At 38.7% G+C, this 19,003-nt stretch overlaps 2 pseudogenes; one reads left to right on the top strand and one right to left on the bottom strand.

Moving 5' to 3' along the window:
• Positions 1–10,699: 10,699 nt before the first annotated feature.
• Positions 10,700–11,188, bottom strand: LOC131508548 (ADP-ribosylation factor-like protein 2-binding protein; annotated as a pseudogene).
• Positions 11,189–15,348: 4,160 nt separating this feature from the next.
• Positions 15,349–16,874, top strand: LOC131508408 (keratin, type II cytoskeletal 7-like; annotated as a pseudogene).
• Positions 16,875–19,003: the final 2,129 nt, after the last annotated feature.

The raw sequence follows: 19,003 nt of genomic DNA, 5'->3' as shown, positions 1-19,003 counted from the left end.
TAGCCATTTTATCATTTCACATCATCACTAGAAGAAGGGTGAGTACAGTACAATAAGATATTTTGAGAAACCATATTTACATAACTTTTACTACAGTATATTGTTATAATTGCTCTATTTAATTATTATTGTTATTAATCTCTTACTATGCCTAATTCATAAATTAAATGTTATCACAGGTATGTACGTATAGGAAAAATTGTGGTATATGTAGGGTTCAGTATTATCTGTGGTTTCAGACATCCGCTGGGAGTCTTGGAATGTATCCCCCATGGGTAACGGAGGCTACTGTATTCAGAACCTTCTGTTTTCTCTGGAGGTCATAAAATACCAGACAAGCTAGCAGTGATCCTGCTTTGTGCATTCTAACTCAAATTCTGGCTTATTCCCACAGTTGATTTCAAAATTGTACAAACTACATGAAGCTCTTTCAGAGGTCAGAGCTATCTGTTTTCAAGTCCACACAAAACCAATGTCATGAATTTAAGTCTTTGTGTGCATTTTCTTCCCCTTGATGGTACATCTGTCTGATTGAATTATATACCCTATAGTGTGTACACATTTATTTTCTAAATTTTTGAGAGAAAGTAAGCACAACCACTATTACTGGACACAGATATAGAAAGAACTATAATTATTCATAAATCATTTAACAAGGCTAATTACTTTTGTGAAGTAGGGTAAAGACAATATTCATCTACACACACATAGTAAAAGGACTAGTGACCTCTATGTCACAACTACAGCATTGAGTTTGCAAAACTCACTGGTAGGTTGCAGCTGGGTAACAGGATGACTAAGAATATACAGTGGATCTCAAAGCCACTCAAGTTGGCTATTCTTTGATCCACAGGCTACTCTCCATTCTAGTGGGAATAACTTTATTTTCTTCTTAAGTGATTTTAACTCATAATGGTGCACAAACAAGACAAAACACAGAGAGAAAGCCAGGAGATGTCAGAATCCTCCAGACAAACAAATAAATATGAATTGACAAGATTTCTTTTCATCTTTCATTGAACAGAAACCAGATTCTCTGTCATCTTCCGGTCAAAAGAGACCAGATTCTTGGACCATATAATCAATGCCATGCTTCCAATGAAAGTCATAAAAAATGGTGGGCAATGCAAACTCACCCAGAAACAAGATATCAAAAAAGAAACAGAAAAAGAGAAATAGTGAGTGAGACTGAAAGCAGTATTGTGGCACAAGATATCCCCCCAGGAGCTGGAAGACTTGCCTTGACATAGGTTCTCACGTGTGGTATGCCTGTCTGGCAATGCAATTTTGTTGGTGCTCATGAATGACACCCCAGGATATCTCAGTGAAACCTCCAAATCACTTGTACACTGTGTTTTCTTTTCATGATATTTTATATTTCCCATGCATTATCCATGGCCATGCTTTCAAAATCCCAGCCTAATGTGTTTCTGCCACAGGAAACAGTTTTCAACTCACTGCTTCAAGAACATTCCCCAGAATGGTGTTTTCCAAACTGAGAACAGGATGAAGAATTATTGAAAAGGATCCATCAGCACTTACACATATTGACTGTGAATGAAGTAAATAATAGACTTCACACATGAATTAAACAATACTTTTATGCTGCTGTGGTGAATAAGATACAAATTAACTTAGAAATGACTAAATTTATAGTCCCTTTTTTGTACATTATCTATTTGCCACTCAGATACTAAGTCCAGATACTAAAAGTTGATGCCACTTGGCAGGAGTGAAGGGGGCAAATAATGCTCTGAATATGTTCTACATGAATATTTTCATATATGCTTGGAGAAAAATTTTTAAAAAATTGTAATGTTTATTTATTTTTGAGAGAGAGAGAGAGACAGAGAGTGAGCATGAGAGGCAGAGGGGCAGAGAAAGGAGACACAGAATCTGAAGCAGGCTTCAGGCTCTGAGCTATCAGCACAGAGCCCAATGTGGGGCTTGACCTCACAGAGTGAGAGATCATGACCTGAGCGAAGTCAGATGCTTAACTGACTGAACCACCCAGGTGCCCCTGCATTGAGAGAAATTATTTGGGGATGGGGGAGGCTATCATAAATTAACCTATAGATTTTTTCTTGACACAGTAAAAGTAGGGACAGCTTACTGAAGGTGGTTCTCCCTGAAAGGATGGGGGCGGGGAAAGGAGCTTGACTTTCCTATGTGCAATTTCTTGTGAAGAGAGGTAGGATCCCAGAGAAGAAAGATAGTCCTTCTTCTTAGTCTTTGATGTTGAAAATGGGGAAGCTAGCTTCAATTCCATGTTCCTGGGGCCTGCTCTGTCCTGGAAGGGGCTGTAAGTTGAGAGTATTGTGTCTTAAGCTTTTACTCATCCATTGGGGCTCAACACAGGTGGAATGTAAGGATTTCATGATTAGGTTTGAGTGGGATTTGATTTTCTTTAAGGATCTGTGTGAAAGGCTTTCTCTACACACAGGGAATACAGTGACAATAATTTTATATATATATATATATATATATATATATATATATATATAATATATATATATATTATATATATATATTTTAATATTTTAAAATAATTATATATATTTTAAATTTTAGTTAACATACAGTGCAATATTGGTTTCAGGAGTAGAATTCAGTGATTCATCACTTACATACAATATCCAGTGCTCATCACAATACCCATCCAATATCCAATATCCAGTGCTCCTTAATACCCATCACCCATCTAGCCCGTCTCCCACCCACCTCCCTCTATAAACCCTCAGTTTGTTCTCTGTTGTTCAGAGCCTCTTGTAGTTTGCTTCCCTCTCTCTCTCCTCTTATCCCCCTTTCCATATGTTCATGTGTTTTGTTTCTTAAATTCCACATGTGAGTGAAATAATATGGTATTTGTCTTTCTCTGACTGATTTAATTCACTTAGCATAATATATTCTAGTTCTATCCACATTGTTGTAAATACCAATATTTCATTCTTTTTGATTGGTGAGTAATATTCTGTTGTATACCATATCTTCTTTATCCATTCATCAGTTGATGGATGTTTGGACTCTCTCCAAAGTTTGGCTATTGTTGATATTGCTGCTATAAACATTGGGGTGCATGTACCCCTTTGTGTATTTTTGTATCCTTTGGGTAAATACCTAGTAGTGCGATTGCTGGGTCATAGGGTAGTTCTATTTTGCACTTTTGAGGAGCCTCCATACTGTTTTCCAGAGTGGCTGCACCAGTTTGCATTCTTACCAACAGTGCAAGAGGGTTCCCTTTTCTCTGCATCCTCACCAACACCTCTTGTTTCTTGTGTTGTTAATTTTAGCCATTCTGACAGGTATGAGGTCTCATTGTGGTTTTGATTTGTATTTCCCTGATGATGAGTGGTGTTGAACATCTTTTCATGTGTCTGTTAGCCATCTGGATGTCTTCTTTCAAAAAGTGTCTATTCATGTCTTCTGCCCATTTCTCAACTGGGTTGTTTATCTTTTGGGTATTGAGTTTGATAAGTTTTTTATAGATTTTGGATACTAACCCTTTATCTGATATGTAATTTACAAATATCTTCTCCCATTCCATAAACTGCCTTTTTAGTTTGGTTTGATTGTTTATTTTTCTGTGCAGAAGCTTTTTATCTTGATGAAGTCCCAGTGCTTCATGTTTGCTTTTATTATAGTGAAGTGATTTGAAACCCATAATTCAAGGAAGGGGAATAGAAAACAAAGAAGAGTAGGAAAAACTCATCAGAAAATGACAGCTTGAGAAGATGAGGCAAAATTAATTGTGCTGAATAAATGAGAGCACAGACTACTAACTTAGGAAGATTTGTGCTAATGTCAATGTGAAGGAAATTAAAATACCCAGGGGATATTTGCAAATAGGAGCACTTACAGATAGTCTTATTTTCCTAATTCATTTTCATTACTCTTTTAGGGAATTCTGTATTTATGTTTATAATTCACTGAGAGCCTAAAAGGTCTTTATTCCTATTGCATTATCCTAATTTACTTCGCAGTTCCAACATTTCCTGTTCTTCTCACTAGCTCTCTCGTCAGAGTCAAATACCCATTCTTGGAAGGTTCCTTGTGCTCTCAGCATGTTTTGCCTTCTGAGCTTTTTACCAGACTTTATCTATAATGCATTCTATAGATCATCAAAGTTTCCTGAATTATCCAAGTTGGAGCTGAATCCAAGCAGACACTTAACTCCTTTGATCTAAGGGAAGGAGAAAATTTTCTTAACTCTTAACTCACTGTGTGTATCCAGTGGGAGAATATGGTCTTTACATTTAGAGAGTTTTGAAATCCAGAGAATGTATATTTGAATTGTGGACAATTGGTTCAAATTAGACTGAGAACTAGTATGCAAATTTTTAAATGTAGCCAGTATTAGAGTTAATGAAGCAGTTGTTTGCCATATAATATCTCTTTTAAAATACTATTAGAAACTTTAATTTGTCTAACAGTCTTATGTTATGCTTGGCTTTCTTCAATGATATAAATTTTAGACATTTTAATTTGGACCAGAAGATTTTATAGAGCTAATTTTCCCTTATTGTTATATTAGTAGATGTTTTCATTTAATACATAATTTAATCTAAACGGAAGTCTATAAACCAAGAAAAATAGGCCTCTGTTGTTTGATATTGAAGATTTGAAGAAGTTACTTTTCAATTTCTTTTATGTAAAAAGGAAGAGTAGGAGATACAGATAGGGGTTGGGGAGAGGGGTTGTTTTCTTTCTTTTTAAAAAACTTTATTTATTTAAATTATTTTTTAAACTTTTTATTTTTAAATAATTATTCACAACAAAGTACAAAGAAATGTACAGGGAGCTTCTGTGTACCACTAAACTAGCCTCCACTTGGGGTGCCTGGGTGGCTCAGTCAGTTAAGCGTCTGACTTCGGCTCAGGTCATGATCTCACAGTTTGTGGGTTTGAGCCCCGCATCAGGCTCTGTGCTGGTGGCTTAGAGCCTGGAGCCTGATTCAAATTCTGTGTCTCCCTCTCTCTCTGCTCCTCCCCCGCTCATGCTCTGTCTCTCTCTCTCCTTCAAAAATAAATAAAAACATTGAAAAAAATAAAAAAAAATAAACTAGCCTCCCCTTGTGTTAACATACTATATAACTGTAATACAGTATCAATGCCTGGAGACTGACGTTGGTATAACCTATAGAACTTATTCTGATTTCAGCTATTATATAAGTATCATTTGTGCATGCGTGCATATTTGTGGGTGTGTATATCTGTATAATTTATCACAGGCACATCTCTGTATAACCACCAGTAGGATAAAGATTCTTGATTGTTGATTCTTGATTCAAGATTCTTCATTACAAGACTCTCTTGTGATACCCCTTTATAGCTACCATCATACCTCTTCCCTGAATCCCTAACCCCTGGCAACCACTCATCTGTTCTCTATCACTATAATTATGTTATTTCATGAATGTATAAATGTAATCATACAGTATGTATCCTTTTGAGATTTTTCCATTCAAAATTTCCTTGACTTTCATCTAAGTTGCTGTATCAATAGTTGGTCCTTTCAATTGCTGAGTAATATTCCATGGTATATATGTACCATGGTTTACTTAACCATTTATCTGTTGAGGAGCATTTGGGTACTTAGAAGGTTTTAGATATTATGAAAAAAGCTGCACAAGTTTCTGCATGAAAATAAGTTTTGATTCTGCTGGGATATATACTCAAGAGTGCAATTTCTAAGTGGTAAGATCATTTTTAGTTTTGGAAGGAAATTGCTAAACTATTTTCCAGAGTGGCTATATCATTTTATATTCCAACCAGCAATGAATGAGTAATGCAGATTCTTCACATCCTTGCCAGCATTTGGTGTTATTACTATTTTTTATTTTAATCATTCTGATACATGCATAATGATGTCATTATGGTTTTAATTTCATTCCCCTAATGCTATTGAATATCTTTTTATGTGTTCATCATATATACATATATATATACATATATTTGTATATATATATATATATATACATATATTTGTATATATATATATACATATATATTTTGTATATATATATATACATATATTTGTATATATATATATATATATATATATATATATATATATATATATACACCCTCTTTGAAATGTACATACTTTTTGTTTACTTTCTCATTGGATTTTTTTTTACTTTTGAGTTTTGAGGGTTTTTAATGCATTATAGATATTAGTCCTTTGTTGGATATGTTGTTTGTAATGTTATTTTCCATTCTTTAGCTAGTCTTTTTGTCCTCTTAGCAGGGTCTTTTGCAGAGTCAAAGATTTTTTTTTTTTTTTTTTTTTTTTTTTTTTTTTTTTTATTTATTTTTGGGACAGAGAGACACAGAGCATGAACAGGGGAGGGGCAGAGAGAGAGGGAGACACAGAATTGGAAACAGGCTCCAGGCTCCGAGCTGTCAGCCCAGAGCCCGACGCGGGGCTCGAACTCACAGACGCGAGATCGTGACCTGGCTGAAGTCGGCCGCTCAACCGACTGCGCCACCCAGGCGCCCCGAGAGTCAAAGATTTTCATTTGCTGAAGTCCTATTTATCAATTTTTCCTTTCCTGGAATATTTATACAGGAACTTTTTAAAGAGCCTCTAGAACAGTGTTTTGGTAATTTTTGGGTATTTTTTTAACCTTTTATTTTGAAATAACCAATGATTCATAAGAAGTTGCAAAGATAGTGCACAGGGGTACCCTTACCTACTTTCTACCAGTGGCTACATCTTATATAACTTTAGTACAATATTATAATTAGGAAATTGACATTGTTACAATGTGTGTGTGTGTGTGTGTGTGTGTGTGTGTGTGTGTGGTCCTATGTCAGTTTATCACACTTAGATTCATGTAACCACCAACTTACTCAAGACATAGAATGATCTCATCACAACAAAACTCTCCATGGTGCTACCTCTTCATAGTCACACCCTCCTCCTACCCTCTCTCCATCCCTAACCATAGGCAATCACTAATTTGTTTTCCATTTCTATAATTTTGTCATTTCAAGAATGTTATATAATTAGAATTATATGGTATATGAACTTCTGAGACTGGCATTTTTCACTCAGCATTAAGATCAACTAAGATCCATCCAAGTTGTTGTATGTATCAAAAATTCATTCCTTTTTATTGCTGAGTAGTATTTCATGGTATGTATCAGTTTGTTCAACTATTCATTCTTTGTCAGACCTTTTGGCTCTTTCCAGTATTTGGTTATTACAAATAAGATTGCTAGAAACAATAATTGTACAGATTTTTGTGTGGACATAAATTTTCACTCTGCAGGAAATGCCTAGGTATGTGATTGCTGGATGGTGTGATAAGTATACATTTAGTTTTTAAAGAAACTGTCAATCTATCTTCCAGGAATAATTGTAGTATTTTGCTTTCTCATCAGCAGTGTGTGAGAGTTCCAGTTTCTCTGCATCCTTGCAAATGTTTCACATCATCACTATTTTCTCAATACCAGCTTTATTGAGATATAATTCACTTATTATAAAATTTCTCCTTTTAAAGTGCACAATTCAGTCATTTTTAGTATATTCACGGAATTGTGCACCCATCACCACTATTTAATTTTAGAACATTTTCATGATTCAAAAAGAAACTCCTTACTCATTAGCAGTCACTTTCCATCCCTTATTCCTCGCCAGCCTAGGGCTACCGCTAATCTTCTTTCTGTTTGTATGAATTTTCCTATTCTGAACATTTTATGTAAATGGAACTATACAATATGGCCTTTGGGTCTGGTTTCTTGCACTTGGCTAAATGCTTTCAAGGCTCATCAATGTTGTAGCATGTATCAAAGCTTCATTCCTTTTTATAGTTGGATAACATCCCTTTGTGTGGATGTACCACATTTTGTTTATCCATTCATCTGTTGGTAGACATTTGGGTCATTTCCACATTTTTTGTAATCATGCACAATGCTGCTATGAAAATTAGTGTACAAGTTCTTGTGTGGATATGTGTTTTCATGATTCTTTGGCATATACCTAGGATTGAAGTTGATAGGTCATATGGTACCTCTATGTTTAGCATTTTGAGGAAATGTTCTCCAAAACAAGCCATTTTTCAAAGTGGCTTACCCCACTTATATTTTTCCACCAGCAGTATATGAGGCTTCTGGTTTTATTTTTTTTTACATCCTTGCAAACATTTGTTATTGTCTATGTATTTTTTAAATTATAGCAATACCAGTGAGTGTGAAAATCATATCTCACTGTGGTTTTGATTTGATAATCTTAATGACTAATGACTAATGATACTGAACAGATTTTCCATGCACATGTTATCCATTTGTATATCTTCTTTGGGGAAATGTCAGTTGAAGTCTTCTGTGCATTTTATAAATATATTATGTGACATCTTATATAACTAGTACAATATTATATCTTTTTAAAAGTTTATTTATTTTGAGAGACACAGAGAGAGAGAGAGAGAGAGTGGGGGAGAGCAAAGAGAAGGAGACAGAGAATCGCAAGTAGGCTTTACACTGCCAGCACAGAGCCTGACAAAGTGCTCAAACCCATGAATCATGAGATCATGACCTGAGCCGAAATCAAGAGTCAGACGCTCAACTGACTGAGCCACACAGGCCCCTCATCATAACTTTTAAATTATTGATTTCTAAGAGTTTTTGTATATTCTGACTTCAAGTTCCTTATCAGATATTTATTTACATTTTCTCTCATTCTGTTGGTTACCTTCTCTCAGAATAAGCTCTATAGATTGTACCAATGTCAATGTTGATAGCATCCTTTGAAGCACAAAAGTTTTTAATTTTGATGAAGTCCAATTTGTTTTTCTTGTGTTGCTAGTGCTTTTGGTACTCTATCTAAAAAACTAATGCTTACTCCTAGGTCATAAAGATTCATTTCTGCTTTCTTCCAAGAGTTTTTTAGCTTTAACTATTACATTTAGGTCTATCACTCATTTTAAGTTAATTTTTACCTTATGGTGTGATGTAGGGGTCCAACTTCATTCTTTTTCATGTGGATATTTAGTAGTTCCAGAAATGACTACTCTCTCCCCAGTAATTAGTTTTTGCATTTCTTTTTTTAATGAAATAGAAATTATTTATTTTTATTGTTTTTAATTTTATTTCCAATATTGTTAGCATACAATGTTATATTAGTTCCAGGTGTACAATATAGTGATTCAACAATTGTATACATTACTCAGTGTCATCAAGATAAGTGTACTTAATCCCCTTCACCCATCCCTCACCCATCTCCCCTCTGGTAACCATCAGTTTGCTCTTTATAGTTAAGAGTCTGTTTCTTGGTTTCTCTCTCTCTCTTTTCCTTTGCTTGCTTGTTTTGTTTCTTAAATTCTACATATGAGTGAGATCATATGGTATTTGTCTTTTTCTTTTTTTAAAGTTTACTCATGGCACAAAAGTATTTAACAAGCACCACACATCTAGTCTATAGTACATATAGTCTATAGCTTATACTTTAAAACCAGAAGAGCTGATTGGAGTCAGTATAGAGTCTTATTTCTACTTGAAAGATATAGAAGATACACATTGAGAATTGAAATACTATGTTTTTTCTTTCTAGAGATGTGACATCCATGTTTTCTGGTCAGTAATTTCTATGAAACATTATGCTAAATAAAAGCATTGATGACCAGCAAAGCTGTTTGCTATTTCCTACTTGTGCTGAGCCAGCCCAGTGGAACACTGGGGACACTTGGTAGGGACATTTTGATAGGAGGAAGGAACTACAGAGCCTTTACCCCAACAGAAAACCTAAACTAACTGATTATACAGAAAGGATTTTAGCAAACCTGTACACGTAACATGCCATAAGAAAGAGAGATCTTTTATACTTCTAGCATAAGCACACACTCACTGGTACCCAGTGAAATAAGAATTCCAACACAGAAAGCATTTTTGCTTTCATAGAACTAACAGCTAAAAAGCACACAACATATAATAACTTGATCTTTAAGTGGGTAGTCATGGAAGCTCCAAGATTATATCCACTAGGTTAGCCTGAGGATTCATCTATAAAAATATTTTTCTAAAAATGCTTTAAAGAGAACTCTAGAAACAGATTACATCAGGACTAGCAGAAGACAGTGATGCAAGGACTAACAAGTGTAAGACAAGGAACTGATTTTCATATGTAGCTTCAGGTAAGGGATCTCTCTCTCTCTGTTGATTCCTATAGCCAATACTAGCTGGAAAGGGAGCTGCTTCAGAAAGCTCAGCTGGCTTGAGTAACACCCTAGAGAAATGTTCCGAAACAGACAAAAACCCCTTTGTGGCTGTGGGACTGAAACTGATGCATGTAGAAAGCTGTGAGCACACAAAAGGCCTGGTGGACATGTGGAGCCTGCTGAAACAAAGAGGGCTGGAAGTGGTGGGTTCTTCCAAATGCTGTTGACCTACCAATATGTATGTTGGGGAAGGGGCCAGGGTGGAATGCTGGCTTTGGACTTGCTCCAGAGGAGCCTGACTCAGAGGCCTGAGAGAGGGGTCTACTTGGGGGAGGAGTGCTAGGATTACTGAAGACAAGAAGGTGCTTCAGGGTCCCAGGAGGGTTAGATGATTGTCTTCTGACCCGTCAATACTTAAAAGTAATGAAGAGTTGAGGAACAGAGTCAGTATTTCCAAGATGTATTCTGTCACATTAGCCAAAGCCTCTTCCAGTCTATTGGGCTGGCAATGTCCAGAAAGATCCCATTGTCTGATGGTGGGACCTAGCGCTGCAGGTCACGCAGGGAAGGTGGCAGAGAAGGTGATTTGCACAATGAAGTCACCACTAAACCACTGCTTAAATCTAGTTCCCACTTTTCTGTTTCTGCTCTATAGTCCAGAAACATTTCTTTAAAGGCCAGAAAATCTGTAAATGTGAGCAGCATGTCAACTGTGTCACCAGCCACTTCATCTTTATGGTGCTATAGAGTTGTTGGGAAAGTCACCATGTTAAATCCAGGAATCTGCTCCAGCAGCTGTTCTTCAATATACTTTTCTAGTAAAGACATACATTTGTTAAAAATAGGCACTTAAGTGAGTTTATTTTCTTCCATGTCTTCAAACTCCTCATAGTACTTGTCCATAGACTTCCTCTGTAATAACTGGAACTCATCATCCATGATAAAGTCCTGTAAATATCCAATCACAGCATCAAATTCTGCATTGGATGTGGAAGAGAAGGACAGCACAAAGCTCTCTTCCTCTACATCCATCCCTGTCACTGCAATCACCTGCGGGACCCTACCCTGGGTGCAGCTGGGCCCAGCCAAGAGCCCAATATGCATCTGTGAGGCCTCCATTACCCACACTGGGGTTGCTCCCAGCCAAGCCTCACTGCTGGCTTGTGCCACATACCTACTGTCCTGCCCTGGGCTCCTCTAAGGCTATTGTATAGGACATCCCCTTAGACTCACACATGTACTACCCAATTTGGCAGGTGGGTGGGTAGACAACAGGCCCTTGGAGCATCCATTGATCACTGGGAGACAGAAGCTAAAGCTTTTTCCCTTCTCCCAGGTGCATGGTTCTGAGATGTATTCATGGTGCCCCTTACAAGTTCCCCTGAGGACAAAGCATCAGTTGATTGAGTTACACTTTTCTTTTGTTGACTCTACCTCCTTTCCTATTTCAATGCCTATTCCTTACTTCTGCTCTCTGGGACACAGAAACCTTTGTCTCATACTTTACCATCAGGATCCTCAGGCAGAGATACAGAGGGTTTAGGAAATTACTGGGAAAAAGCGACAAACAAGGGAAAAGTGGAAAGAGCAATTAGAGATGATTCAATTCTTCAGGGAGAGGTGATAGAGGATAATGAGTTCCAGTTATTACAGAGGAATTTCATGAGAGTGGGAAGCATGGTTGGATATTGTGGTTGTTTTGGGGGTAGAGCCAACAAGATTTGTAAATGGATTGGATGTGGGGTATAAGAGAGCAGAGTCAAGGGAGACAGAACCCAAGGGTCTGGATGAGCCATTACAGCATGGAGTTACTGATGCCATTGTCATGGGCTAGTTTGGAGAATTTGATTCAGTACAGTTAGCTTCAAGAAGCTCATCGAGCATTCAAGTGGAAATTTCTTATGTTACAGATATTGAAATGGAGACCAAGAAATGTGAAAAAAAAATCACCTAGTTTAAGGTCATATCATTAAGAAACCAAAATAGAAGAAAAGAAGGCAAAACAAAAACCCTTATCTACATCAATATATATCCTAAATGCTTCACCTCCTCTTTCACCTGAACTTCATCTGTTCCCAGAAATTTTCCCAAAAAAGTCTTCTGAAGCAAACGTGTGCTCTGGATTTGATGTGGTCTTAGGGACATAGTGGTAGGTAAAATGAAGGCTGAATAGTTTAAAGCTATCATTTTATGTCTTCTTGAACATCCTTTGATTATGTTACCTATCCCTCAGGATAGCTGAGCGACGGTGGTTCAGGATCTTTGTTATCACCTGAGGGGGAAGAAGGGAGGCTCAGAAATGCTGAATAATTTGACTGAAACTGCATAATTAAGTCAAGTTGCTGCCTAAATGAAGATTTGTGCCATCAAGCTCCCCTGTGCTATCTCTGCCTGGATGAATGTTCCAGCAGAGCCAAAGCCATTACCTGGGCAGTTCTTCTCAGCTTGGCTTAGGAGTCTTGGAGCCTGGATCTCTTCACACTGCCTCTTTGATAGACTATCTGAGACCAAGTATGAGCCACCATGGGGCCCCAGGACTCTGGGCTCCCTTACTGAGAGGGTGGTGTCCACTGACATTTCTAAACTGTGTTTCTGTCTAACATCTTGCAAAAACTTGCAACTGATGGAACAAAAGACCCTTTCATTACCTTGGCAGTAACTGAGTAAGTGAGTCACTCACTGGCCCAAGGCCAAGTTCAGGTGTCAGGTACTTGAAAGCTGTGAAGAGAAGATAATGCATTTTCCTCTCCAGGAGAAAACATGTTTCCTTCTTTCATCTGTATCAAGATTATCAATTTAGCAGTTATCTGAACTTATAAAACTGAACTTAAACTTCAAGGAACATTTATTGTCTTTTTAATTTTTAGTACAATAATGTATTTTTAATTTTGTTTTGTGAAGTGTTAACTGTCTTTGTTCAGTACCTTGCACATAGGAGTTTCTGTCCTATATGCATTATAAAATGCTTATATGATATGAAACACCTAGCATAGATTTGGTGTTGACATATGGTCAACAGATGTAAGAATGAATTCTTTTACTAGCTGTTGAGAACTGAGTCCTTGAGACCATCCTGGAAAATCTTAAGAATGTGATTTGGCTTTACAGATAGTGATAAAATCCTAAGGACAAGGAATGGAAGGAATCATATGAAGTATAGAGAATGGAAGGGGCAAAAAGAGTATTTTAAAATTTTCTCTATTCAAAGCATTATGAACTAAAGAGCACCTTGATAATACCCAAAGATAATACACCTTGATAATAACACAAAGAGCAAACACAGGCTTTTTATGTTCAGTGAGGATGAACAGCCTGGTGCATAAAGCCTTGAGTGTTCAAAAACCACCATAATTATTGTGTCTTTGCTTGTCACTAAGTGGGACTCTGACCTTGTTCCAACACCAGTACCTTTCCATGAGGTGGGGTTTGGTTTTGCTTTATTAGTAAAATAAGGTGATCAGTATCAATTGTTGGTAGAACTTGTGAAGAGGTGGATAGACACGTGGATACTTTTGTAAATGTCTTAGAACAATACATAATTCATATATGGATGATTATGATGGTTTGAAAGATGGTCTCCTTGCTTCCAATCTGGGTGTAGTGACCAATCAGAATGGCTAAAATTAACAACTCAGGAAACAACAAATGTTGGCCAGAATGTGGAGAAATGGGAATGCTCTTACACTGTTGGTGGAAATAAAAACTGGTGCAGTAACTCTGGAAAACAGTGTGTAGGTTCCTCAAAAAATTAAAAATAGAATTACCCTATGACCCAGGAATAGCACTGCTAGGAATTTATCCTAAGGATACAGGAGTGCTGATTCATAGGCACAGATGTACCCCAATGTTTATAGCAGCACTTTCAACAATAGCCAAATTATGGAAAGAGCCTAATATCCATCACCTGATGAATGGATAAAGTAGATGTGGTATGTATGTGTGTATGTGTGTGTGTGTGTGTATGTGTATACAAATGTACACACACACACACAATGGAATACTACTTGGCAATGAAAAAGAATGAAATCTTGCCATTTGCAACAACGTGGATGAAACGGGAGGGTATTATGCTAAGTGAGATAAATCAGCCAGAGAAAGACATATCATGTTTTCATCCCTATGTGGAATTTAGAAACTGAACAGAAGACCTTGGAGGAAGGGAAAGAAAAAAATAGTTACAAATAGAGAGGAAGGCAAACCATGAGAGACTCTTAAATACAGAAAAACTGAGGGTTGATGAGGGTGTGAGTGTGGGGAATATGGGTGATTGGCATTGAGGAGGGCACTTGTGGGGATGAACACTGGGTGTTGAATGTAAGTGATGAATCGTGGGAATCTATTCCCAAAGCCAAGAGCACACTGCATACCTCGTATGTTAGCTAACTTGACAATTATCTATATCTATATCTATATCTATATCTATATCTATATCTATATCTATATCTATATCTACATCTGGGTGTAGTGAGAAGCAAAGTTTTGTCTGTCTGTGGACTGAGCACAGGATCAGCTTCTCTTTAGTTTCACAATGGCCACTCTGCTGGGTCCACAGTTAGAGAACTTTTCACCAGTTCAGGGAATTCTCAGAGAATTGAAGCAAAACAGAAAATAAAGGTAAATAAAGCTAAAAGTAGAAGAGGGGAATTCAGCATGGGATACAAATGTAAAAAAGGAGTTGTTATTACCCTCAGAGCTGATGTTCAAGTTGTCCAACCTATTTCTTTGTCAGAGTTTTGGGATTTCCTGGTAGGTTTGAGAGCTCAGAGGAGAAGTGAGTATGGAGAACCAGAGATCCAGGCTGCATCTTATATATGAACCAGCCACCCAGCCTGCTCTCACCTCAGCAGACCTAGTCCCTAACCAGCAAGGATAGAACTCTTTTATCTGCCACACCAGAGGGCTTCAAATTTCTGAGACAGATTCATGTTATGAATCCTACAAAAAGAAGATCATAGCTATTAGAATAGATACAAATAAAATAGGATGTCTAGTTCTATGTACATGTCAGGCCATGTAACGTTTGGGACATACTTGTACTAAAAATTATTTATTTAAATTTCAAATTTAACTGGGCATTTTGTTTTTTATTTGGTATATCTGACAACTCTGCATCTGACTGACCCATTACAAATGATGGTAAGGGAGTTTGGCTCCCTTGTACCTGCCACTATGTCCAGCCTGGTCCAGCCAGCATGTCTACATACTTAAGCTCCCAGGTCTTCATCTCCAGTTCCATCACTTTATTGGGGTGGGCCACCCAGGTGCACCTGAGCTCCTTAGCCCCAGAAACTTCAGCAACAGCCACCTTTATGGTCTGGGTGCCTCTTGGCCATGACTGTTCTCAGCCTAGAGGTGTCCAGTTGGCACTGAGATCTGTGAGGTCACCATCAATAAGAGTCTGCTTGGCTCTGCTGCAGGTGGACATAGGCCCCTCTATCCAGCAGATGTACCAGGAGGAGCACAAGCAGATCAAGACCCTCAACAACAAGTTTGTCTCCTTCATTGATGAGGTGTGGTTTCTGGAGCAGCAGAACAAGCTGCTGGAGACCAAGCAGGCCCTGCTGTAGGAGCAGAAGTCAGCCTAGAGCAGCCATCTCCATGATACCTTTGAGGCCCACATTGCTGGCCTGTGGAGGCAGCTTGAGTTGCTACAGCTGGACGGGGGCCACCTGGAGGCAGATCTTTGAAACATGCAGGATGTTGTGGAAGACTTTAAGACAAGTAGGAGGTTGAAATTAACTGTTGAATGGCTATTGAGAATGAGTTCGTGCTGCTGAAAAGGATGTGAACTCCTTCCGCATGAACAAGGTGGAGGTGGAGGCCAAGGTGGATGCCCTGAATGGTGAGATCAACTTCTTCAAGACCTTGTCTGAGCCAGAGTAGGCACTCCCAGATCTTGGACACATCTGTGGTGCTGTCCATGGACCTGGATGGCATCATAACGGAGATAAAGGCCAAGTATGCACCCAGGCTGAGGCTGAGGCCTGGTACCAGACCGAGTTTGAGACCCTCCAGGCCCAGGCCAGGAAGCACAAGGATGACCTCTGGAAAACCCCAATGGAGACTCTGGAGATGAACTGTGAGATTCAGAGGCTGCAGACTGATATCAACAATATAAAGAACCAATGTGCTATGTTGGAGGCTGCCGTTGCTAAGGAGGAAGAATGGGGGGGGAGGCGCTGGCACTCAAGGATGCACATGCCAAGCAGGAGGAGCTAGAGGCTGCCCTGCAGCAAGCCAAGCAGGACGTGGCACTGCAGCTGTGTGAGTACCAGGAGCTCATGAATGTCAAATTGGCCCTGGACATTGAGATCACCACCTGCTGCAAGCTGCTGGAGGGCAAGGAGAGCCACTTGGCCAGAGATGGTGTGTGAGGTGTGAACATCTCTGTGGTGAACTCCACTGGCAGAGGTGGCAGTGGGCTGGTCATGTTGGCCTTTGGGGGAGCCATGCAGGGCAATGCCCTGAGCTTTTCCCGTGGTGGAGGGCCTGGGACCATCAAGTCCTATTCCATCAAGTCCTCAGCTGCCATTCACAGGAGCTATAGGAAAATGAGCCCTGGTGTGTGGAGACCCTACCCCTGCCCCCCCATGATCATAGGATGACTCCCATCCCTGGGCCCAAGACTGCCAGGGAGTCTGAAAAATGATGTCAGAATAGTTTCCAATAAAGCAGCCTTTCTGGAAAACAAAACAAAACACCCCCAAAACAAAAACCAAAACCAAAACCAAATGATGGTAATAAACTTTACCTGCTTAGGAATAATAAAATCAAATGTCTAGAGATGTTATATATTGGTGGGAATGCCACTAAGTATTACGTGTCTGTGGGAAAAATCAAGTACTGGTTCACCTTTTTATCAGTGAATGGATAGTAAACATTATTAAAAATAATACAAACTCCTTTAAAAAATATATTTCAATAGAGGCATCTGGGTGGCTCAGTTGGTTGCATATCTGACTTCAGCTGAGGTCATGATCTTGCAGTTCATGTGTTTGAGTTCTATATCGGACTTGTTGCTGTCCGTGCAGAGCCTGTTTTGGATCCTCTGTCCCCCTCTCTCTCTGCCCCTGCCCCGCTTGCACTCTCTGTCTCTCAAAAAGAAATAAACATTTAAAAATTTAAATATGTATGTATGTATGTATATATATTTTTCAATAATCTTCATTTTATCCTAAATTCTGGTATCCCAGAAATCATTGGTTTGGGATTTTTGCAGCTAAATATGGATTTGAAGTAGCCTGGCTTTCTTTGTAATGAACCCAGCTAGTGTACATTTTCAGGGATGCTGTGTCTGTACAAGGTCCCATCAGTAAGTGAAGTGGGCAGGAAAAGTCTCTGACAGGGGTGGGATTCAAGTCATGCCTTGTGTGATAGGCAGAGCCTGGTAGGGTTTGCACTGGCCAGCCAGACTCTATCCTCCCCTCATTCGTGTTCTTCACTGTCCAAGTCATCCTTTTATTTAGAAGTCTTGCTGGGTATTTTCTCATAGCAGATTAGATGCTTAGTTATAAACTAAGTGTTGATAATTTTAATCAATGCTGATAATTTTTCTATTTCCTATCTTGTCACCCTCCTTTCCTCACCACCAGGTAAGGAGGGAAGTATTGCTTTCCATATTTTATAGATGGAGGATTTAAAATACATTGAATGAACACCCTTGTGTTCTTTCTGTGTGTACTCCTCAGATGTTGGTTCTTTCTCAGATAGAATCTACCACTGATCCATTTCTCTTCTTACATTATATTCTTTTCCTGAGTGATCACAAGTCCTCTCATAGTTTCTGTTGGTGACTCCCAAATTTCCAGTCATCGAATGCACACTTATTAAGTACCTACTAACAGTTGAGATGCTGAGGACTTAAATGTGAGTAAGACACAGTCTCCCTCCAGTTGCCAAGGTGCCGACTGCCTATTTGACATCTCTCCTTAGATGTCTAGTGGGCGTGTGAAAGTCACGTTCTCCCAAACAAGTCCATCATCCTCTGCAATTCCTTTTTCTTCATTATCAACTCAGTTATCCAAGACTAGACATAATCCTTGACTTCTCCCTCTATCAAAACTCCACAACCAATTTGGTAATTCCTTCCATTAATCTCCTAGGAGCACAGGATGATGGTTAGAACTTTGGAGAAGATTGCCCAAGTTGGAATTCTGGCTCTGTGTGCTTGCTGTCTGTGTGACCCTGCCTCATTTTCCCCATCTGATAATTTGGAATAATAAAGAAACCTGACAGAAAGAGCTTAGATGAACTTTAAATGACTTAACCCATAAAAAGGCCTTGGAACAGTGTCTGACATATAGGAAACAAAAATATTATCTATTATAATTATTATTATGCACCCTCTCTTTGCCATCACCACTGACTTAGTTTGGAGCACTATCACCTCTTACCTGGATTACTACAATTGCTTCCTATCTGTTTTCCTACTACAGGTCTTTCTGCTTCCTACTCATTTCCCGCACTAACACCAGATTTCATTTTTAAAATTAAATCTAACTATTTCACTTCTTTTTTTTTTTTTAACGTTTATTTATTTTTTTTTTGAGACAGAGAGAGACAGAGCATGAACGGGGGAGGGTCAGAGAGAGGGAGACACAGAGTCTGAAACAGGCTCCAGGCTCTGAGCTGTCAGCACAGCTGACGCGGGGCTCGAACCCACAGACTGAGAGATCACGACCTGAGCCGAAGTCGGACGCTTAACCGACTGAGCCACCCAGGCGCCCCTAACTATTTCACTTCTTAACATCCTTTGGTGACTTCCTAGTAGCTTCAGAATAAAGTCTGAAGTTCTCAGTATGATCTGTAAGGCTCTTTATGACCTGACTTCCATTTTCACTTTCTACT

The sequence above is a fragment of the Neofelis nebulosa genome, chromosome 4 (assembly GCF_028018385.1).
Source record: "Neofelis nebulosa isolate mNeoNeb1 chromosome 4, mNeoNeb1.pri, whole genome shotgun sequence".
Taxonomy (NCBI): Eukaryota; Metazoa; Chordata; class Mammalia; order Carnivora; family Felidae; genus Neofelis; species Neofelis nebulosa.
This window is presented reverse-complemented; position numbering and strand designations above follow the sequence as displayed.